The sequence below is a fragment of the Uranotaenia lowii genome, chromosome 1, assembly GCF_029784155.1.
Source record: "Uranotaenia lowii strain MFRU-FL chromosome 1, ASM2978415v1, whole genome shotgun sequence".
In the NCBI taxonomy this organism is placed as follows: domain Eukaryota; kingdom Metazoa; phylum Arthropoda; class Insecta; order Diptera; family Culicidae; genus Uranotaenia; species Uranotaenia lowii.
Window position 1 is genome coordinate 9,494,522 of NC_073691.1, and position 25,275 is coordinate 9,519,796.

General features: G+C 38.4%; 1 protein-coding gene across 1 annotated transcript in view; it reads right to left on the reverse strand.

Moving 5' to 3' along the window:
• LOC129739907 (phosphatidylinositol 4,5-bisphosphate 3-kinase catalytic subunit beta isoform) overlaps positions 1-25,275 on the reverse strand; it is a 95,231-nt gene that overhangs the window by 47,828 nt on the left and 22,128 nt on the right. The window contains exon 2 of the mRNA XM_055731447.1: positions 23,059-24,031. The gene's annotated coding sequence lies outside the window, so the exon portion shown is untranslated. The remainder of the gene's footprint in view (positions 1-23,058; positions 24,032-25,275) is intronic.

The following is a 25,275-nucleotide window of genomic DNA, read 5'->3' on the forward strand; positions in this document are numbered from 1 at the left end:
AGAATTAGAGGAACATGAGGTATCAAAGAACGAAAGAACATAAGCTGTAAATATCGTGAAATTTTCGAAAAAGATACAACGGCTCACCGGCAGGACTTGAACCTGCAATCTCCGCTTCGGTATAACGGCGCGTTAGCCAATTCCACCACGGTGAACATGATGGAACCGGCCAACACGAGCAATCGAGCTCTGTCGATCAACTGCTGGACCTTCTATCGAAACACCATGCATATTCATATCCCGTTCAGCGATTCCACATCTTAATCTGTATCGTCAGCAGCGTTGCCAGATTGAAAACCGCTCAAGTCCGTAGATTTTAGGAAAATCGAAAAATGTACTGATTTCGGCAAAATAAAGCTTGATGACCTTTTTTTTTTTTTGGTCGTCAGGTAGAATTTTCAGTTATCCGCAGAATCCCTTGAATTTTCTCGATAATCCGTAGAAAATCCGTAAGAAATGCTAAAAATCCGTAGATTTCAAGCATCGATCCGTAGCTCCGTAGAAATGCTGAAAATCCGTAGAACTACGGAGAAATCCGTAGATCTGGCAAGGCTGATCGTCAGTGTATCTCTTTTTGTTACACTGCGACTCTTATGGGTGAGAATAAGACACTCTTATGATACATATTTTTTAGTGGTATCGCTGATCCCGTTCTCCCGCATGTGATCTTTCCCTCTATTGATCTCTCTTATTTCTCTAACCCCACCCATCGACTCGGGATTTTAGCCGAGCGAGCACATGGTCGATTGCTTCGGGTCTGATCGCAAGTTGCGGCAAACCCGACCGAAGCAATCGACCGACCATGTGCTCGCTCGGCTAAAATCCCGAGTCGATGGGTGGGGTTAGAGAAACAAGAGAGATCAATAGAGGGAAAGATCACATGCTATATCCCGCATGGTGTTTCGATAGAAGGTAAAGCAGTTGATCGGCAGAGCTCGATTGCTCGTGTTGGCCGGTTCTATCACAATTACCGTGATGGAATTGGCTAACGCGCCGTTACACCGAAGCGGAGATTGCAGGTTCAAGTCCTGCCGGTGAGCCGTTGTATCTTTTTCGAAAATTTCATGATATTTACGGCTTATGTTCTTTCGTTCTTTGATACCTCATGTTTCTCTTATTCTTTCCATCACATACAAAAAATTTTCTTGATAGTTTTATTTTTATTTTTAAAAACTTTATTTAAAATTAATTTTTTCAATCATTTTTTAAATTTTTAAATACGTACTCTGCCTTTATTTGCTTCAAAAGCATTTTAGTTTCTCAAAAATGTATGTTTAACTTGTATGGAATTCCCTTCCTGACCGTCAAATGTTGAGCAGGTTTCGAATTAACATAGAAACATTTTTACTAACTGAATAGCATCACATGCATCAATTGGCTTTGATTGCTTAATTAGTTTTCAAGTTATGAGAAAATATATAAAAAGCCTCATAGATGCTTTGTATGAGTTTAAGAAAAATTGTATGAAAACATTTTTTTCCTTCTTTTTTCCCTCGAATCATCATAGGAAAATTTTTCTCATCCCAATATCTTCACATGAAAAATTAATTTTTTTTTTTGCTTGATTACATAAAGTTATCTTAACCTAAATAAGAAAGGATTGGAGCATCCCTCCTCCTTTCTCATCTTCCCAATAGAAGAAATAAGTGGTCTCAAAAAGTCCTAGAAATATTTTTCGTATCCGATAACTTTGCCAAGTTTTATTTTTAAATAGGTAATCCAAATCATCATAGAAGTATTTCTCGTACCGAAATACTCTCCCATGCCAAATTTGGTTCCATTTGCTTGATCAGCGCTCGAGTTATGTGAAAATTTGTATGAGAGCCCCCTCTCTTTTTCATTTCGCCCATAGGAGAATGGAGGGGGGGGGGGGAGGAGGGGGGAATGATCTTAGAATAACTTTTCGTTTTGAAACATTTACCAACCTATTCCAAATTTGCTTTATTTGCTCGATTAGTTCTATAGGCATGCATAAAAATCTATGAGAGCATTTTTCCCATCTCTAGAAGGAGGGGGGGGGATCTCAAATCTACAAAGAAGTATTTCTCATGCCGAAATACCCTCCTATGTCGAGTGCAAAATTTATAAAAGGGAGAAATTCTGCAATTGAATTGTTTGGGATGCGAGCCCCTTATAGTAATAATTGAAGAGGAAATCATCTAACAAGACTCGTTTTATATCAATTTGAGTGAATATCACTCAGAAATGTTTCGATTAGTGTAATGCTTAATATTGGTTGTAAATGGGAGCCACCATTTCCAAAAAAGGAGGGATCTTTATTACAATAATATAATAAAATAAATTAAATGAAACAAAAAAAAGGTTTGAAGGTGGTAGGAAATTAAGTTCGCGAAGTCCTATCATAATAAGTTCGAAATATTTCGCGCCTCACGCGCCGTCGGTGTTTGCGCCGTCGATGGTTGCGCCCAGGGCTGTTATAACTAGGGGTGGTGTAAACTGACAAATAGCCCAATCGGCCATGCTGTTACATTGTTTACAAAACATCAAATGGACCAAAGTGCATCAAGTGCAGGTAGTGTTTTCTTCTGCGATTCGAAGGTAGCAATTTTTCGTTATTTTGATAAGTTGTTTTTCAAAAACTAAGTGATTATCTCGGCTCGGTGGCCCTACCGAGCAGAAACAGCGCTAGAAAAAGCTGAGCCAGGCAAGATAAAAGCCCGAGCGAAGCCGAGAACAGTGGTAAGTTAATCTGAATCAATTAAAACATCATACAATATTAAGATTTAATTTCACATTCCAGCAACTTTGATGTACGCAATGGCCGCCCCGATTCTGCCAGAGATGAAACAGGATATCGAATGCTTCGTGTACCCTGGGGAAAAAGACGATGAGTGGTTTTCCGATCTGCCTTCGAAAAAGGAGAAGGATACACCAGAAACTGCCGGCGACGAAAATAGGTAAGAAGTTTGTATGAAAGTGGCTTAATATCAAGAAAATTAAAAAAAAATTTAAAGGAACAATTTTAAATCCAATAAGTATCAGCACGATAATCTCGGTAACCATCCCGGATAGCTTTCAGTACCGAAAGTTTCATTGGAATGAACGATGTAGATGAGTTTTGGAGTCGGCTGACACCTGTGGAGCGATAAAAACTGCGACATGTGCGTTAATGAACTCTGGAGGGACCTCGGTAACAACCAATTGGTAATTAGTAAATTGTTTCATTTTTTGTTAATTTAGAAAATTCATTTTTTTTAGCATATGCCGTCTGGTGGCCGATGGTTTTGTTCACCTTGAACCTCTTCTTGCTGTTTCAAATCGCTGCCAACATATACGTGATGTATAGTTTTTCGCATGTGGTCGAAAATACTACCAAGATCGACAGCCATACGATTAGCAAGAAACTAAATCTGAGAATGCTAGTTACGGTAGTAATTAATGCTCACGTAAGGATCCTTCGAATTTCACATTAAAATGATAATTAAGTACGAACATCAGTTTGACCGATATGATACACTAGCCGTAAATGTAGCCAATTTGCTATTTGAACTGAACATCAATAAACGCCACCTGTGGTATCGGGCTCCGCTGTATTGATAAACCGTGATATATCCAGTACTCGACAACAGTGACATGATAGATAGACCATGGTATGAGAAACAACAACAAGGTACAATAACAAGTGCTGAAGTGTACCGCAGCAGAGAGGATAACTTTAGTTGGAGTTATTAGTTGGTGAGTACAACGAATTACTGGAAGTGGAAGTACCACAAACTGGCGACGAGGATGGGATCCAACTAAAGGTAAGGAGACTTAATTGATCTCGAAACAATCTTTCCGTATGGGAATTCCGAAGATGCAATTGAACTGAAAATACAGTTGCCTCATTACTATAACTGTGGAATCGGGGAGGCTGGTGCAATGTGCCTATTTGGCGAGTAGGGCAAATTTGCCCTAGCCATCAAAACCCAAAGAAAAAAAATGTGCCTATTATAATGTAAATAGCAACAATTTTTGATTAGGTAGTTGATTAATTAAATTTAATTTATTCATTGAAATCACGGTAGCCTTAAAGCTAATGTTGTTTCTGATTATAAAAAAAATTAGATTCAGTTTTGGAAGAGTTGGAATTGATCGGAAATTTATTTAGGGTTTGAATATTTACCCGTAGTAAAAAAAAAAAAAAAAAAAAGAAACAAGCTGCTGAGATCGTGGAAGGCTCCCATCTCGTTCCGGAAAAAGATGTTGGATTTTGTAGACGGAGTGGTGTCATACAAACGTAACAAGGCGATTGGAAATTCATGAATAGCTTATTTTATCAAAGTTGCAAATATTTATTTAGAGATTTTTGTTGAAGTTTAATGAAACATATTAATGCGTCTAGTTATCGAGGAAATGTGAATTAGAATATAATGAACCTAGTTATCTAAGAAGAAAACAGATATGTAAATGTAAAATTAAAACAAATATTTCGAAGTCACCATCGTGGTATCTGACATCGCCTTTTTGTTTACTGCCTGCTGATTTACGACTGTTATTTATAATTTCGATGATTAATGAATGGAGCAAAGGTGTTTCATAGAGGCTTGTAGATTTGAATGTTGTGATATCAGCGAACGAAGAACTTAAACATGAATGTTACTGATCATTTAAAGTGTTGATGAACACGGACCTAGTTAAAGGTTGGTTTGAATGTGCTTGGCACGGGTCTACATGACTGGAAGCTATGGATAGCGTTAGTATATCTCAAAGGTGTTGGTAAATGTTGTAGAACATGGACCTTATTGAAGGTTGTTGATTTAAATGTGCTGTATTGTCAGGCACGGGACATAAAGAGTCCGCTTAATGTGTTCATTGAAACACGGACCAAATTGGTCGGGATATATGTGTTGTTTTGTCAGGCACGGAACTTAAAGAGTTCGCTTAATGTGTTCATTGAAACACGGACCAAATTGGTCGGGATATATGTGCTGTTTTGTCAGGCACGGAACTTATATAGTTCGCTAAATGTGTTTATTCAAACACGGGCCTATCAGGTCGAATTGGAGGTGCAGCTGACGCTAGCACGGGTTCAAGGAACCGCTTTATGTGTTTGTATAAACACGGACCTTTTAAGGTTGGCAATCAAAAAAAAAAAAAAAAAGAAATTAGAAATGAAAACAAATTGAGAACTATTGAAATAAAATCTTATACAATGCTGAGAATTAAGAAAAAAAATCCTATATGTGTTTGTATAAACACGGACTATTTAAGGTTTACAATCATGAAAAAAACGAATTATGAATGTTTGAAGGAAAAACATCTTGAAAATGCTGAGAAAATACTTTTACTCATTGGTGCACAACGATACTAGAAATAAAACTTCGGCTTATTGGTTGAGAATAGTATTATCAACTTACAAAGTTCTTGAATGGTTCATTATATAAGTTGGTAAAATAAAATCATGATTGTTGTAGGATTTTAGTAACGTTTCATGACAGTGTACCATTTAATTGAATTGATTATTGGATCTGTAGAAATATATTGAAAAATGCAAAATTCCTCTGAGATGCTGTATGGGTTTGTATTCGTTAGGAAGTACATCGAGTAGGCCAACATTTTGGTTCACGAGCGCTTAGACACAGAGCAAAGTGTCTTAAATTGACTTTAATATTTTAAAAAGAATATACTCATCTAACACTACTGGAAAAAAAATGTTTAGGAGGTATAAACGTCTGTATGGAAAACTGCACATTTTCAGCTAGATTTTATAGAAGTTGAAACTATAATCGTTCATAAAAAAAAAGGACAGAGACAGAAGTTCTGATTTACGTGCATGGATGCACAACGAGACTGGCGTTAGTTGTAGTGGGTACAGAAGGCTTTTATACACTTCGATACAAATAAAATGCCATTGAGGAACTGAATCGTGGTACAAAGATTTGGTTCTAGTCTTTGATGAACATCCGAGCGGAAGCCTCATGAATTGCATCCTGAGAGTTGTTAAGCAATCAGATTTCAAATTGACTAATGAACTATATCTCTTATGTCTATTGTAATTCTAAATGCACTGCGATTTACATCGAATGGTTATATGACAGGTGAACCATCCTTATTTTATTTACTATCGTTTCTAACAAGGTTGGCAATTTCTCTCCGAACGGTTTGAATATATACATTACAATTGTCATCTCAATGCAATATTTTGTTTGCATCTTTATTGAGACGCCGGTCTTCCATACACCAAATTAACGAGCAGTGAAAACGGTGCTCGTGTCCCTAGGCAAGGTTGTCTAGCGATAGAAAAAGGGTGATATATTTGCACTTGAGTGAGGTGTTTGGGTTTTCTCCATCTCTCACAGCAGTGCTGTTGTTCGAGCGCCGACATCGCTCGGCACTTGGTTTCAGTTTCACTCGATTACGAGTGTATAGTAGTTCGTAAACAAAGTAGAGCGCTCTCGAAACAGAAACAGAAAACTGAGATATTTTCACGATGAGCTGTCGAGTTTGAGAGGTGCTGACCGTCCGTGGTTTTGAATAAACATGAGTATTGTGAGTTATTTTCGTGTAAGCATGAAATGAAAAAAAAATATCAATATTACAAAATAGATCAGGAGATATATCGGTTGACCTATTTATAGACATGCATTGAAGTTATAGTCAAGCAATAAGATAAAAAAAAATTAAGATCGAGTTTACCAATGATTGTTTGCTTTTTAAATAATGTACAAGAAATTAAGATACGTTAAGATTTAAATACTTCGGCCATCAATATCAAAATCATCAGAAGTTTAAATTATAATTATAACCAAGTTGCATCCAAAAAAACTAGAGGTTTGATAAACGCTTTATCTGATAATCTATGGATGTACTAATATTATTAGGCAGAGGACGAATGATTGAGGAGGTGAACATTTTCTTAAAATCAATAAAAATAGAATAGAAAGTAAAATACGAATACCCCAAGAGTGGTCAAGTATTTCTAATTATCTAAATATTAATATAGCATAAAATTCTTAGTTCGGTCAGTATCTAATATAATATCAGAATCTAATTATACGGGATATTTTTAACATGATTGTTGATTATTAAAGTGGTGCTTCTCCGAAATATGAATAAGTCGGAGAGGCGTGGTATTGTTCCTAAACGGTGAATATACCTTCATTGGATTACTGATAGAGAGAAAACAATCCGTTAGATACATACGTGTTACATAAACGAATGAAGGAAAGACAACGAAGGAATTACATTGAAGAGAAAAAAAAAGACAAAAAGAGAATTTGATATTTGTTCCGACATAATTAAATAAAAAAAAAAATGAAATGATTAGAAGTTATAACCTAGTAGAATTTTAGTTCACAGTTACAATAAATACTAGAAATTACGTTTTACAGAAATTAGACTGAACCACTATACTATGTTGAATTGATTTCTGTAAGGTTGATGCTAGAAAAGAAAGATATGACATAATTCAATTAGATTCAAGACTAATAATTCCTGTGCTACCTCGAACCACAGAGAACGGAAGGTTAATTGGTTTCGATATACATGGTTATATTCGTATAACAGGTATGTCCTATTTCATCATTGCACCTATATAAATAATAGATTTGAAATCTAATAGAAAAGAGGAGATGTGGTATCGGGCTCCGCTGTATTGATAAACCGTGATATATCCAGTACTCGACAACAGTGACATGATAGATAGACCATGGTATGAGAAACAACAACAAGGTACAATAACAAGTGCTGAAGTGTACCGCAGCAGAGAGGATAACTTTAGTTGGAGTTATTAGTTGGTGAGTACAACGAATTACTGGAAGTGGAAGTACCACACCACCAATATAAGGCAAAATGTATCCGGTTCTGGCATACTTAGTTTTTTTTTTTGAAGAAGTACTCCGGATTGTCAACCATTCCTTGATCATGCAAAGACATCACCAGGATCATTCCCTGGACCTGTTCTGGATCCACTGGCTTCTGATAGAATTTCTGAAGTAAAAATTGATATTTTTTGTGAAGTTTTCACCTTCGTCCTCAAAGGGTTCGTCTTTTTTTGTTTCATCGAACAAATTATCGAAGCCCGTCATAGTACTGTGAATAAAAACCGAAAAACTAGGTACATGAAAATATTTATTTAAAAAATACTTACAGCTTACACGTATCGATGTCGTGCTTCCAATAACATGGCCAAACATATTTGCTAGGAACAAACGAATCATTCACTGAATGAGCTTAAAACTTAGTAAAATAAAATTAATCTGAAAAAAATCGAGAAAACGACAGATTACAAAACAAATATCCTGGTGCTTTGATAATTTGGACGAAGTTGATTTTAGTGACGTCATATAATACACCACTACCAAAGCACGACTGTCTTTGCATTACCTTCTATTACAATTCTTCGGAACGAAACGTAAACAAAGTAATAGCCTGTCAAAATTTCGGCTTCCGTGCCCCTTCTCCACCGCGTCTACTTTTTGTCAAAGTTGTTCCACCCTAATATAACAGCCCTGGTTGCGCCGTCGGTGTTTGCGCCGTGTCGAAATTACGCTGGCTGATGTAGAGGATCGATTTCCATGCATACACAGTAAATTTTTGCCTCGGTTTCCAGCAAAAAAAATTGCTGGAAACGTTCAGCAATCAAAATGTTTGCTGGAAACCAGCAATCGGTTTTCGAATTGCTGGATTTTTCAGCAATAGATTGTGTTCTTGTCATTTCTTGAAAAATCAGCAATCGGTTTTCAAATTGCTGGACTTTCCAGCAATTGATCTAGTTTGCTGGAAAATCAGCAATCGAGTTGTCACATTGGAGTTTGTTTGTTTTCGTACGCTGAAGCAAGGTGAGACTCTATGTTACGAATTTTGGTTAGATTAATATAATAATTTTCATTTTCATCTATATTCTAACAACCAGACATAAGTCAAGGGTGAGTTTATATTGGACAGATTTCATGAAAGGTACTAATCAGAATTTTTTTCTCAGGTGTCGAATGATCAACTCTTTGGCACAAAGCTGCCACTCCATGGCCGGTGTAGGAAAATTAAAAAAAAAAATCTTGGAAATTAATGCAAACATAATTTAAAAATGAAAGAAACAAATTCTTTTTCATTGCTCATTTTATGCACAGGCAGTAATCAATATTTAATTTAGAATTGAAATATAAATTTGGTACTAAATACAGCCGGTTGTTTTGAAAGAAATTGCTGGCTTCCAGCAATCTGGATTGCTGATTTTCCAGCAATTTGAATTGCTGGAAACCAGCATTAACGTTTGTTGTTTTTTTCCAGCAATTTAAATTGCTGGAAATTTTGCTGGAAAGTCAGCGGGACAAAAACCAGCAAAATTTTGCTGGTTTCCAGCAAAAAAAAATTTGCTGTGTAAACATCACCTTTTGTATTCTTGATGAAATTGGAGAACGGTTGCCATGGACCGAGTGAATTTTAGGAATGATGTTCGTCAAGTTATGTCGTGAGACGGAATACTATGTTAATAAAATAAAAAAATGGATTCTTGATTTAATTGAACCTTTCAATAAAAAAAAACTTAATTTATAGGTTTTATGCAATGATATAGTATACAATTTTGTTGCATTCAAGCTTTTGTGCAATTTATTCCAATTTATTATTTTTTTTGCATTATTTTTTATAATCCCCTCCCCTCGCGATGATTCAACTCCGATTGACATAAGGAGAACTTGAAATTTGTTCCGGCCTAACTCATCCAAATATAATAAAAAATCCTAAAATAGATACTAATAGCAGTCGTTTGCCCCTCAAGTAGACAGAAATGAGCCGAACATAAGTGCATCAAGCAACGCATTCACGAGCTTCATTTCCGTGAGGAATGAGGAATGTCGTCTGTCGCGGTTACGTTTTTGCTTTCTGGCCTTAAAGGTTACCGGCCGAACCCTGTCTACACGGGTTTGCTGTTCCTGAACCAAACCACAACGAGTTTTCCATTTAAAACTGCGTCAATACCGAAAGCTAAATTCGCGCTTAAAGAACGCGCAAAGCAACAAACATTAAGGGATTCACCTCACGGAAAGATCAGAGCTACGATCCGGTCCGATCCAAGGCGTGTGCAACGCATGGCGTGGCCGATGGCCTCTGCTGGTGGCGCGCAAAATCAAAACAGGTATAAGGAAGCTTTTTTTGTTGTTGCTGCTGCTTCTGTTTGTTTGCGGATGGCTTGCCTTAGTTGATCCATCCATATACACAAACCCCCCGCGGAACTTGACCGGACCACACCAGACTTGACGATCGAACGAACCTCTCTGCTGTTTGAGAAGAAGTAAGCAGCAACGGCCAGCAATAACAACAACAACCCTAGCTAAACCGACGGACCGAACACGGCATGGTAGAGCAGGGCACGGCGTGTTTTGCAAAAACTCTAACAGAGTCATTGACACTCCCCGCGCGCCACCGGTTCATTCTTGTTTGGCCTTTTGCCTCTTCTTGATTCCAGCCAGACGACAACAACAACACATGCAGGCAGGAGGCCCCTGGTCTGACCCCACATGCTTTTCTACACCAAACTGAACCTTCCGTACACACTGAATTCTTCCTCGACTACAAACAAGCATGCGACAGCACACAACACAAATCCGGACCACAACAAACTCGATTATATGGCTATGTGTGGGGTGAATGTTTTGATTCTCTGTCCGCGGGGCGCGGGATTTGCCTGTGTAAGTATGTGTTGGGGGGTTTCGATTCAATTCGGGAGGCCAATCGCCCCGTTCGTTTCCAGCCAGGGCAGGAGTGCCAAGTGTGTGGAATATGGTTTCAAATTCCTATTGAGTTATTTGGAGATTTTGAAGTTGGTTGGATAACAAAATCAGTGAATTCTGTTGAGGTCGCCATATAATTTAATTTTTCTAACGTCTGAATTCAGATGATATATTTTTTATCCAGGAGACTCTATTCATGTTGAATGTTCTACTGGAATCAACATCATTTTTTTGTAGTGTCCATTCTTCTAAAGGGGAAAAGTGTAGTGAATTAAAAAAAAAATCATTTCACGACAAAAGGGAAACATAATTGCCACAGGTCTAGATATTCCATTCTCCGATACAAAAGCGACTAAAAAAGAATGATAAAATTTGAATTCTTTCAAGTTATTTTCGTATAATTCGAATACAAATATGCAATAAACTTTATTTCTATCAGTTCTAGTTTTGAAATTGAAAAATTAGCTTTTGAAAACAGTTTAAAATCTATTTATAATATTAAAGCAAGTCATAAAAACTTACATCCTTTTCATTTCTCTGAACATATAGACTGTTCCAAAAATTATAAGCACACTTTCAAAAAAAAAATTAAAAAATATTGTTTTATAAAATTTTATTTATTCTACATGGCATTCTGTATCATTATTTGTGTCAAACCCAACACTGTACTCTTATTTGATGAATATCTTTAATCATAAGCCAGACTTCTCACTTTTCCTCGAACATGACTCATAAGCGAACATTCTGCAAAGCCCAAAAAGTCTCGATTGGCCGTGCCTCGGGGCGTTTTTTGGCACAAAACAGACGTTTTGGCTTCTGTACCACCCTAGTGTATCTTTGGCGTAATATGACGGGCCCATCATACTGCTTGATCATCGACAATAAACGCTTCTGGAGGCATCTCTTGATATAGTTCTGGGGGTTCATTGTTTCCAATGTGACGTACGGGCTAGATATTTTGCCGCACTCGCAAATTGCCTGCCACACCATCACCTTCTTACCAAATTTTTCGGTGAAAATGGCCTTCTCCGTTTCGGGAATATCCTCGCCCTTGCGTACAGTGAAGTATTGATAATGCACCCAGAACTTTTGCAAAATATTGAATCATACAGCTTCCGGGCTCTTGGTTTGACAGAAGCGACTTGATTTTGGCCCTTTTTGAGTTTTTTTCTGCTTCCGGTCCGGTACGTCTTGAGCCCAAATCGCTATTTAGCACGCATCACGTTAGACGTCGAGGTCCCGACTTTTCTCGCCACATCCCAAACGGAAGCCGATGGTTTCTGTTTGTAGGCATCCCTGACCTTTTTGTCGCTAGCAGGACTATCAGGGCCAGATTTTCGACCACTCCTCGGTTCATCTTCAGGTGTACAATGTTCACCATATTTTAATAGCTGTCCGTACCACTCCGACGCTCACATCCTCTTCATTGGTCAATTTTCTCAATGAGATTCCACTCACAGTAGACTACTTGTGCACGATACTTTTTCTCTTCCCCGGAGCAAGACCATGAATTTTAAAATGTAATAAAAAACTAAATGCTTTTTTGATGTTATCACGTATAACGTGTATACAGAAATGTGTAAACAAAAGGACGCAGCCAGTAGAATTCTAGAAAAAATATTCGATTCAAAATGACCGTTAACATTAGGTGTGCTTATAATTTCTGGAACAGTCTTAGTTGTTAGATAAATTGAATAACTTAATACTTAACGTTCAAAAAACGCCAAAAAAAAATTATAATTTTTTTCATACACTAGTTGACTCAGTGTGCTTTGCTACACCTTTTAAAATTGATAAAAAAATTAACAAAGGAGATTAATTCTCGCGTGAGCTTTCATTACGTCGAATGAAACAAAATTTGAAAAACTGAGATATTCACTAAAAAAGCTTCATTATAACATTATCTACCTATGTGATTGATAAAACAATCAATTTAAACCCTTTTAACATATAAAATTTAAGACTTTCAAAATGACGAATGAAACAATACCTTGATTGCCAATTTCAATGTTGCTTACGTCCCTTCTTCCAAACGGCGAATGTGCAGAGGAAGAAAAACCTAGCACATTCGCTATGGATTCCATGAGCAAACAAGTGTATACAGATAGAGGTTATCAGAATATCAACCTGGCAATGAACATTATTTCAGATTCTTTTTTTTTTTTTTTTGAGCGTTTTTAAATCGATACTCAAGCAGCAAACCTAACAACTAATAGCAGCAAGCTGATCGGCAGCAGCCTGCTGCTGTTAGTTACCCAATCACCCGATTCACACTTCTATTACGCATTCACTAATAAATTTACCGCTACACTCGACAACTCACCAAGTTAACATTCACTATGCCGAGAAAATTGAAAATTTTATTTACCGATAACTGCCTCAGAAACATTTGGGCGTAAGTGCAAGTTGAACGAATCAAAGGACGAATGAGACAAATTTCCCCTCCAGCTGGTCGGCAACAGAAAGTTGATCAGCAGCAGCAAGCTAGTTTGACCAATGGCGCACCAAATTCACACATTTCATTATGCATTTTCTCACCAATTTTCCGCTACACTAGATATTTCACTTATTAAACAGCCACTACGCCGAGAAAATTGAAAATTTCCCATAGTATTTGCATCAGAAACATTTGGGCGTAAGTGCAAGTTGAACGAATCAAAGGACGAAAGAAAAGAGACGAATGAAACAAATTTCCCCTCCAAACGACGAATGTGTTCAGACGTATGAACGATTTATGTTTGAAAAAATTGCAAAAAATTAAATTCATAATGTGGAATATCTGAAACAATTAGTTTCCATTGATATTGCGTATTTTTGGAAGGGTTATCGGCGCAGGAATAAAAATAGGATTTGAAAAACACTCTTTAAATTTCAGAAGCGTTTTTCTCGGTTCGGTGTTTCTGTTTCATTCGACGTAATGAAAGCTCACGCGAGAATTCTTGTTTTCTTAAATATTGTTCGCTGTTTTCAAAACCTGCCCTAAAATTTGTTTTCCAATCATTGTTTTGTATCTAAAATTAAGACTTTGTATGTATTTATTTGTAAATTCCTAAGTTCTACCACTAAAAACTTTTATTTTTATAAAATTCCTCTCCCAAACCAAATTTGGTTCCATTTGCTTGATCAGTTTCAAATCATTTTTTTTTTGTGGCGTGTAAATAGCTGTGGGAAGCTGACGCTGAAAGCTTAATCAGCTTAATTCAAGACCCGCAGTCTCGTTTGAACTACGGTACGTTGCACATCGTGTGTGTGAGCTGAATTGAAATCTAATTTATTTTTCTTCTCTCCTTCCACACTCTATTGTCGAGCGGTGCAATGACCCACAACGATACACCAAGGTCATCGAAAAATGAAGTTCGAGTACGGAAATATCACGAAAATTATGCTGGGCCATATCTCGTTATGGCTGAAACAAATGTCGGGAATATATCTGCTGCGAAGATTGCTAAAAGTCTGGTGAAGAAATTTGGTGACGATTTTATTCGTGCTATGCCGGTTTCTAAAACCAAAATGAAAATTTTGATGCGATCGAGGGATGCTGCTAATGAAATAGCAGGCATCGGTACCTCAAATGAAGTGCGTTTTTTTATCCCCCAACGGCTGGTGGAGTGTCTGGGGGTAGCCTATATTGAGCCGGATATTTGTGATGAAGAATTGAAGTTTGCTAATGCTTACGATAAACGCAAGTCGAATCAAGTTGATAACCCGGAGATAGTTCATGCTCGTCGTGTGCTTAGAAAATTGGCTGATGATAAAGAGGAAGCCCTGTTTACGGTGATTTTTACTTTCGCTGGGCAGAATTTACCTACTCACATCGAGTTAAATAGAGTGCTTTATGCTGTTAAGCAATACATTTATCCTGTCCGCCAGTGTGGTAACTGCTGGCGCTTGGGACATGACAAAAAAGGATGCAAGAGTGCTAAACGCTGCAATCAGTGCTTGGATCAAGTGGGCGGCGAAGATCATGCGTGTGAAAATAGTGAGCCACAGTGCGTTAACTGTTTAGGCTCCCATCGGGCCAATGATCACAAGCTATGTCCGAAAATAATTCAAAAAAAGAAAACCGATAAAGAGCGGCGTGACACTTTTTCACAAGGACGTGTCGATTGGTTTTGTGGAACAAATTCAAATGATTCATCAAACTCACTACCTATCATCTCTCAACCAACAACAATATCCACCGTGGCAGTAGCTTGCCAAACAAATAATGTTGACAAGAATGGATCTAATCCTTCCAGCAAACGTCGTTATAATGTCGATTCGGACGATGAGCTTCCCCAACTTGAAGTTAACATTTCTGACGGGGTTTGCGATTCGATCCGATCGACGATTGAATCTACTGAGGTCATCGATATCGTTGCAGATGCTCTGGAAGTTCCTGAGGAAGATATTGAAACTCGACAAAAAATCCAGCAAATGGTTTTGGAGAGAATTTCAGATGTTGTTAGTGATAAAATGAAAGGCTATTTTGCTAATCTCAGATTATGAAAAAGACCACACCAAGCACTTTAACAACCACCGTTCCTCTGCAATGTCTACAATGGAATTGTAGAGGGATAAATAGTAAACGCTCATCCTTAATCCAGCTCATAAATACACATAATATCAATATTTCGCTTTTGAGTGAAACACATCTCGACAGTCACACAAACTTTAATCTACCGCAGCACACCATGTTTCGTAAAGATCACAGACGAAACTCGATGGGCGTAGCCATCGCGATTCGTTCAGAACTAAATCCCGTAGCATTTCCTATTGCACTGCCAGCGGATATTCAAGCCGTTGCCTGCCAGATCAAATACATCTCCGGGTTGATCACTATTGTATCTGTGTACATACACCCGCAAGCCAACATATCGCAGACTCAGTTTGAAAATTTTTTATCAACCGTTCCGAAACCGTGCATCATTGGAGGAGACTTTAACGCAAAACATCACCTATGGGGAAGCGAGCATGGAAACATACGTGGAGACCGTCTTCATCAAGCCATCGAAACATCTCATCTCGTCATTCTCAACAACGGTCAGCCAACTAGGTTTGATGTAAACCGGTCGTGGGGCGCAATTGATATCACGCTGGTTTCTTCGAGCCTTAGTTTGTGCTTCGACTGGGAGGTTTTGGATTCACCAAATGGAAGCGATCATTTTCCGATAGTTTTTCATTCGAGTACTACATGCGCGATGAAATTCTACTCTGGAATTAATGTTCGAAAAATCGACTGGGAACGTTTTGCCGGAAGCCTCGAGGAATCATTCGTCGAAAATGGAGAACCGGATAGCTTTGATGTCTTCTTTGAGCTGATTTGGCAAGCACTGCGCAGGTCCTGCCCATCAGTAAACTCGAACCACACCCGCCGAATACCGCAACCCTATTGGGACGAAGAGCTAACAGAAGCGAAGAAAGCCACCAGAGTTGCTTTCCGCGCTTGGAAACGGGAACTGTCAACCGAAGCTTACGAAGGGTACGCTAATACAGAACGAAGGTTCAGAAATTTGGTACGCGAGAAGAAGAGGAAAAGTTGGCAACATTTTTGTGATAGCTGTGATAGTTCTACGTCCCTCACAACCTTATGGAGGATGGCCAGAAGGTTCAAAGGACGCGGAGAGCCATCAAAAAACATCAGAATTTCGGACAATTTGGCCAACGATGTTTTGGACAAGTTGGCTCCCTCATCTGCCAAAAATCCACCCCCGGTTTTTCTACAATGTTCGTGTTGCTCTCAAACTGGTTTTCCATTCTCAGTATCGGATATTCAAGCTGTTTTGAAAACCGGTAAAGATTCGGCTCCTGGTTTGGATGGTGTTCCATATTCCGTCATAAATCGTCTCCCATGGGCGGCGCTTAGTCAGTTGCGAATAATCTATTGCCAAATTTTTGCTTCAGGAAGAATTCCGGAAAGCTGGAAAACCTATAAAATTGTACCGATTCCTAAAAGTGGCCATGATCCGATTTCTCCTTCTGCTGTTCGTCCAATCGCGTTAGCTTCATGTTTTCGCAAAGTGTATGAACTCATAATCAAAGATCGACTAGAACATTTCATCGAAAACAACAACCTGTTCCCTTCAGCTATCAACGGTTTTAGGAAAGGACGAGGAACAATGGATGCGTTGTTTCCACTGATTAACGAAGCTTCCTTAGCTTTGAAAAGAAGAGAGCATGTGGTGATATGTAGCCTCGATATCAAAGCCGCCTACGACAACGTGGAAATTAATGTTCTGGTCCGCGAATTACGCTCATTAACAGTCCCTGAATGTCTAGTAAAAAGTATCTTCCATCTGTTTGAAGAAAGGAATTTGTGCATTTCGAGTGGATTAGATTCAATATCTAGGACAACGTGGAAAGGCCTTCCTCAGGGATCTCCACTAAGTCCGTTATGCTTTAATGTTGTGATCAGTGGATTGATCAACAGTGTCCCTCCTGATGTGATAACCGTAAATTACGCCGATGACACAACAATTGCTGTAAGAGGAACCTCACTGGAGCATAGTTGCGAATCTCTCCAAAGGGCAGTGGATATAGTTGTGGAAAATATTTTCGACCTTGGGTTAGAACTTTCGCCGACGAAATGTAAGTGCCTCCTGATCTCGACACAACAATGCGATAATCCTCCAGAAATAAATATCGGCGGTTGCACTTTGGAATACGTCAGATCCCTGAGGTTACTCGGCATGTACCTCACACGAAATCTGTCGTGGTCGTGTCATATTAGAGAGGTACAGAAACGTACAGCTCCGTATCTTAACTTTTTACGAAGCATATCGGGCCAGTTATGGGGAGCACATCCAGCAGCATTGTTAGTTATTTTTAAGTCATGTGTGAGATCAATATTGGAATACGGTTCCATATTTATGACGGAGTTATCACAAAAAGAAGCCATTATTTTGGATAGACTACAATGGGCAGGAATTCGAATCTGTTTGGGCTCCACAAAAACCACCCACACAGGTTCACTCGAAGTGATGGCTGGTATTATTCCGCTGCAACAAAGAAGAGAACTTGCGGTCATGCGTTTTGTAAATAAAAGAGCGTCACTCCTTTCTTGGCATCGACAATATTCCAGACCGATCTTGGACGGTGGCTTAGTGGCTACGGGAATACACCGCGCAACAAGAATGCTTAACGAATTCATTCCACTTGAACAGCCTCTAAATAATCTCCCATGCTACATGTTCAACCGTGAAGTTGTAAGAACAAAAATATCCATTGATCTCACTGTTAAACGGTTATGTTTAGAACACCAGAACTCATCGGCAGCTGATTTGGTGTCAAACTATCTCTTGGAAGTGTATGCCAACGCGAAAATCTTGGCAACTGACGGGTCGAAAGATATTCAAGGCACAGGTTATGCTGTGGTAAATAACTTTGGAACACCTGCAGAAGGGATCAAACTCGACAGTAAAGCATCCGTTTATATGGCAGAGCTTCTGGCAATCAGGCATGCTGCGAAAATGATCGTAAGTCTTCCTGTTGCTCAGTATATTATTCTATCCGATAGTTTGAGTTGTCTCACGAGCCTGCAAAAAATCAACATCAATCAAAAATATCCCGTTGCTTGGTACGATATAAAAGAATCCATTCTTGAAGGTCAAAGAATGGGGTACGAAATCCATCTGATATGGGTTCCGTCTCACAGAGGTATTCCAATGAACGAGTTGGCAGATCAAGAGGCGAAAAGTGCGTGCATCAATGGTGGTACAGCAGATTATATTTTAACATCATTCGACATCCAGTTTCCGATTCGGCGTACAACAATGCACAAATGGCAAGCAAAATGGAATTCAGGAACTAAAGGACGTTTCTGTCACAGCATCATCTCTAACGTTTCGCTCCAACCATGGTTTAGTAGCTTGGATCTCAACCGCAGACAAATTGTAATCCTTTCCAAATTAATATCAAATCATTCACGACTCCCTGCTCATCTCACTAGGAATGGTATCCTATTGGATGCTACGTGTAGTTGTGGCGAATCCATCGCAGATCCTGATCACATTATCTTCGCATGCAGCAGATTTGAAAATCTTCGTAGACCTATTTGGCGAATTTTAATGAAAAAAGGAATTCCACCCGATATTCATTTGATACTAAAAAAGAAAGACATTGAATTATATAAAACGATAGCTAATTTTGTAATTGAATGTGAAATAGACATGTAAGTAGAACAGTAATCAACACTTGGCCGGTTATGTTAGGGCATCCGCAGCAACCGCGAGCAAAGTGAAAATGCTCACGAGTTTGATCACTTTCATACCGCACCGGGGGTTAGTATGAGGGTGAGAAAAATAGGGCCGTTGCAGTCGGGACCGACAAAATCACCAAATTTGCTCACTAGAAAGGGGCGTGAGAAAACATGCACCGAAAAAATTCTACCATTTAATGCTGAGTTAAACAAACGACTTTCAGCGTGTAGAGTTTGTTTACATTTCATTGCCAGAGAAATTTGCAAAATGGTACGCGTTCGAATCGTCTGAACGGTTTGCGAAATCTGTGAGGTGCACGGACGGAAGAGGTAAAAAATCAGTCGGTGAGAGAAGGCCCAAGGATTTCGGCGCTGTAAAAGCAAAACCGTGATGCGTGCGGTGGCTCATATACGATTCCTCGAAGAAAAAAAATCAGATAAGATAGGTCAGACTTAATAATTTAAATAAAAACAACCTCCTTCTAAAAATCAATTAAGTTTCATCAATGAAATTCCTCACCTCTGATAAAGGAAACACTTGTTTTCTACAGCAGCTTTTAAGCAAGTTGGATTTCGTTAACACTGCTAGATTTCCATTATGATGATCTTTAAACATCTTACTTAACTGTATGATTGATTGGCAAGTGTTAAAATATTGAAAGATAGCACTATAGTGTGAACATAGAAGTAAAATTACATGGTTATATAGGTAGATTTGTTATGGTTGTTCCATTATTTATTCGGATCAGTTATTAACTTTCGACAAGAATTTCGAGCACAAAAAGAAAAAAGAAATTGAAACGCAGGTACATGTATCAGTTACTTCGCTTGAAACGCTCTCCAGACCCTTGGTCAGCAGAACGATGTACAGCAGCAATATTATTCCACACTCTTCCGCCAGTACAGAAGTTTCCGGCGTAATATTTTTTCCATATTGTCGATCTTCTCCGTAACGGTAGCCTCTCGTGAAATACCTCCGGTGTGAAAAAGCCACTGGAAGATGATTCCCCGCCGCTACTGACACATTGTTGATTGATTCTGACCAACCGAAGCCTCGATACCCTTCGCGATTTCCGCATAATTCCGCTTCATGGATCGAAATCTTCGCGGCAGCTACCGTGGCTCGGTGGCGAAGATTTCAATCCGGTACTTGGAAGTTTCGCATTTTATCCGGCGCAGATCCGACTGCACCCGCCACCGGACCCGTTTGTTTGTCGATTGAAGCTGCTTGGCCCTGGTGATGCTGTACGCGGCATGTTTTTACAGGATGTCCACTATAAGGTCACGGATAGTAGCTATCCCCAGCGGAATCCAGTCCCTCGATAAGCCAAACTTTTTAGACGCAAAGGCAAAGGAAAATAGAGCAAAAGAACAAGTACTAAAATTTTTCCTTTTTTGAGCCATTTTGCTTTAACCTCAAGATTTCCAAAACTTTACTCAATTTATATAATTAAAATAAAAACACTTAATTTAACAATCTTTTGCTGTTCTGATGTAAAATTTTTCACTCACAAACTCATCCATTATTTAAATTAAAAATATTCCAACAGTCGAACCGCCGCCAGTAATCGCAAGATAGAGAAGAACCTGACCAGCTAGCAAATCGCCGCATGCGAAATTGAAAAACTCACGGCTCCGAAAATTTACTAGGTCCGTTTTAATTTTTTTATCAAGGTTTTCTGCAAAAGTTTTCTCAGTGCAATGCTAAATTTAAAAATAATCAATGCTTCCGCCCGGTGCGCGAAAGAGTGTGTATCCCAAAACCGGTCCGCTGAAATGAGCAAAACCGGGCCGCGTATACTCACTTATTGGTGCGTTTGCTCTTATAGAGGTAAAGCCAATAAAAAATTAAAAAAAAAAAAAAAAAAAAAATAATTCAAGACCCGAACCCGAAGTCGATTCCAACTAAAACAATCTGTTTAACAGCAAGTTCACTGGTGTTGGGAAAAAGTGGTAGAAATTTTGACATTTTAAAAGTTTTACCAAGCAAAAATGTTTTCATGATCTTTGGGCGTTGTATTTTTTACAGCACTGTTTCTATTTCAGCCGTATGTGATAGAAATATTACTATTTTTGCATTTACGAAACTACAACAAGTGTTGTTAAAAACTTGAAAGCCACAGGCCTTGAAAATGTTTTTACATGGCAAAATTTTCAAAATGTGCAAAAAGTGACAAAATGTTTACCACTTTTTCCCAACACCAGTGAACTTGCTCTAAAGGCAGCAATTGTTCAGCATTCTCTTTTTGCGACAATTAGTGGTATGAATAAGGTTTAGCAATTGCTTCGGTAGCTTTTACTTTGCTCGAAATCAAGCAAAGCAAAAGCCCAAAGCATTTGCTTAGTTTGGTATGAATAAACGTTTGCTTAGCAGATGTGTACTAAAGTCTTAGAACATAGCTTTTGCTTCGAAAAAAAGAGCTATCCAACCAGCAGAATCTGAAATTTTCTAAAGTAAAATGAAAGAAGACGATAAAAAAATTGAAAAGTACGGCTAAAATAGCCATGTAATCGACGGTGCGGGTTGTGGGTGTAAGAACGATCGGAAAAATTTAAGTCAATACATGCTCGCATGTTGATGTTTAAAGAAAATTGAATATTGTCAAACAAAAATTGGCCTAGCTTTTTTACATTTATCATAAGCTCTCCCACACGTTTTCGGATCGGGATAATCCGATATATAAAAAAATAGGCAATAGGCGCGCACTTTAACTTAGATGTTTTTTTTTAATCTTTGAATTATAAAAAAATCATATAAATTTGGGAGATCTGAATTATGTTTAAAATTATTACAACTTTCTTCCAACTTCAAGCCGATTGGGACTTCTTCCACTGTAGTCGGATTTTTTTTATTTGAAATATTTACTAATTGATTTGTTTTGTTTCATCTTAGACGAATCATTTCATACAACAACAGGAATATGAAAAAAAGTTGGGTTATCACTTCGACTGTTCTTTATCTATGTTGAAAATGCCTTTTTAAATTGTATTGCAGTGTAATATTGCTAATTTTATAAATTCATGACGTTGTTGAAGTTGGAAAAGTCTGCTACCAAGCATGCTTAGAAAATAAAGTAATTGCTAGGAGATTTCTCGAGCGATTGCTTCAGATTTGGGCTTTATTCATACCGAACTAGCTTGTTCTAAAAGTAAAAGCTCCTGACTGAGAAAACAGCTGTCAGAAAAAACTTTATTCATACCAACCGAAGCAATTGCTTTCTGCGACTGCTCGAATGCTCGATTTAGTTTAGCAAAAGCAATTGCTAGGGGTTTTTCATACCACCTAATGGATTAATTTAAGGGCCCTCTGAATTATTCTACCGATAGAGGGAAAAATCAATGCCATCTGTCGCATTTTCAAACAAACTGATTGCTGCTAACAGATGGCAGCACAATAAAAAGTCAGATTTTTGGGTTGGTCGTATTGGAACTATGTATATAGTTAACAAAATATAAGAATCTTAAAATGAAAATTTTAGTCATTATGATCATAAAGGGCTAGTAAATTAAATTATAAGCACTAAGATTCTTTTATTCCAAATTAATCATTTATAACATAAACACACAAGATGAGCAATCTTTTTTTACCTTACATCACCTTATGGTAAAATGGCATATTATTCGTTTTTCGAGTACGAACGAATGAAGAATGCATTTGCAAAATCGATAAAAAGCGACCGATCATATGAGGAAATCCTCAAGATACAAATAAAATTAAAAAAAAACAAGATTGAGTAAAAAAATGAGAGTCACCACAAGTAAAACTTTCAAATATCAAAAACTTACCGAAAAATGCACTATTTTTGATATTCAACGAACAATAATCGAATAATTAGCATAAGTTTTTGAAGAAATAGTGCTTGATTTTTAAATAGGAATTTCTAAAATGTTCGGAAATCTTAAATACGTTTTTCTCGATTAGAGCCAACTGCTGAATTCGCCCATATGAAATATTACGCAGGTCGTTTTCTTTGACATGAGGTTTGACAGCTCTGAACGCTGATGGCGACACCTCTCTGTAAAATAGCTTCATCCATCGATCCATTAGGCCTCGTTTTCACAAAATTTCTAATTAATGCGTGCATAATTAAAATGTAACGCACATTATAACAGTAGCCAATTATTAGTAAATAATGTTTCAAAACAAGACCCTTGCGTTAGTAGCGCTAGCAAAAAAAATAAATAAATAAAAGGCTTCTTCAAACTCACCTGGCATCCCTTGCGAGCTATTTCCTGCTGCCGCGCCGTCACACCATGATGGTGTTGTGTGCAGCTCCAATTACTGGGTAGTCGTTGTGCGATGGTTGGGTGATAGTTTATTTTTCTTCTTCTCTTTTAGTTATCCCACTGCCCACATTACCACACAACTACCATTGCATTAAGGTAACAGCACCACAAAACACGCTGTGGCTTCCATGCGCATTACTCTTCCTTCACTAATAACACTACATACGAATGAACGAACCAACGAGACTCGATCCGAATTGGGGCTGGATTTTTCTTTTTAGGTCAGGGTACAGCCCGTACTCTATGTTGACGTTGCGTACTTCACAAACCACGCTATGAGCAGCAGCAGCAGCAGTAATGCTGAGGCGTATTTACGTCATTCCGTGAAATAGCACTTTTCTGTAACCCCTCTTCTGATCTGCTGAGGAATAGGTAGGAATACGCGTGGTAAGGAATTTCCCTCCGAGCGAGACACATTCGCGTCTCCACAAAACATCAATCGATAATCAAACTTTAAAGCACCGTTATTTGCGGGGTGGAACGGAAGAACATGTTAGCCACATTTTTTTTTCTTCTCGCTAATTCAGCTGCAGCAGACGCTTGAAGTCATCTAGATGACTCTCGTCATTTTCCCACAATTTCAATTGATTGATTCCTGAATGGCTGGCTCGATGCAGCTTGGCCTGAAGTGACTTCAGTAATCTTCCACCATGTGTAGATTAAACTGCTATTACACGGAATACTATCCGCGGGTCAGGTCAAAAACTTATCAATAATGGACCGAGCTTTCCGTCTGTGGGAGCTGACGGATAGTTGAATCGAATTTATTCGTCCTCGTAGCGCGACCAAGAAAAAACGTGTTGTTTGCGTAGCACAAAAATTCCGAGTCCATTCACCGTCTGATCCGGGTACTGAATATTTGCCCAGAAAGTTTCCTTCACTGGTTGAACCGAACCTGAAACGAGAAGCAAAAGAAAAAAGACAAGAATGAGTGAAATGGAGGGCGAAAAACTTGGTTGGTGCACGGCGACTTGGCTGGCCCTGGCAGTACCATGGGATGGGTAAATGGTTCCCGACGCCGTTGATGTTTACCCCCCAGGAGTGAGAAAAGGATAGGGAATCAGAAAGAGAATGCGCGTTGTTCCTATCTGAATCTTCCTTTTTACAACAACAACTGTGGGAAGCAAACAGCAGTGCTGGGACAAAACAAAAATCACTCGAAGCAAGGAATCGCTTCACTCTCGTTCGGCTTTTTTTGATTCCTCAATTCGAATACGAGTTCAAGCACAGCAAAAAGCATATATGCATATAGCATATAGCTATAGCACAACATAGAGCCAGACAACAGTCGTCGCGCGCATGTGATGAACTTTAAGAAGTTGTTGCTGTTTGGTTTTTCCTTATTTCTTTTTTTACCAGTTTTAGTTTACGTTTACGCGAAATTTGTCGTATTCCGCCCGTAGGGTTTACCTACTTCTCGCCCGTCTCGTACTTTCACGAGCGAGATTGCAACAATGTAACGAGCCGAGGTAAAATGTGCCGTCGATCAACAGCGGCCCTTTTGACATTCTTTACAAGCTGTTTTTTCCAACTCGTTTTATCGATCTTTTTTCATTTATATTTAACATCGTCTCTTCAGCGTGTTGGAGTTTTAGATTTAATTCCAAACAGTCCTCTCAACTCTTTTCCATTTTTTTTAAACTTATTCTTTCTACTTCTTTTACCTTAACTTTAAAGTATCTTTCCAGACCGCTTGAGTTTTCGTTCATTCCAAGCTGTCCTTTCAACTCGCTTTAAAATATTTTTATTTCATTTATTTTAAGCTCTCCTCTCAACCTGTTTGAGACTGTCCGTCCACTCAACTAGCTTGAGTTTTTCTCTCACCAAGCTGTCTTCTCAGCTCGTTTTAGGTGTCATCTCAACCAGTTTGAGTTTTCTTTCTCACCAAGCTGTATTCTCAACTCGTTTTTTTAGTTATTACAAGATGTTCTCTATGCCCGCTTAATCACCAATCTGGTCTCGCAATTCGCTTCGTGTTTTTTACATTTATTTCAAGCTGTCCTCTCAACCCGATTGAGTTTTCATTTTCACCAAGCTGTCTTCTCAACTCGCTTTTAGGTGATTTTTTTGAATTTATTTCAAGCTGTTCTTCCAACCTGCTTGACTACCAAATTTTGTTTCACATTTATCTCACGCTGT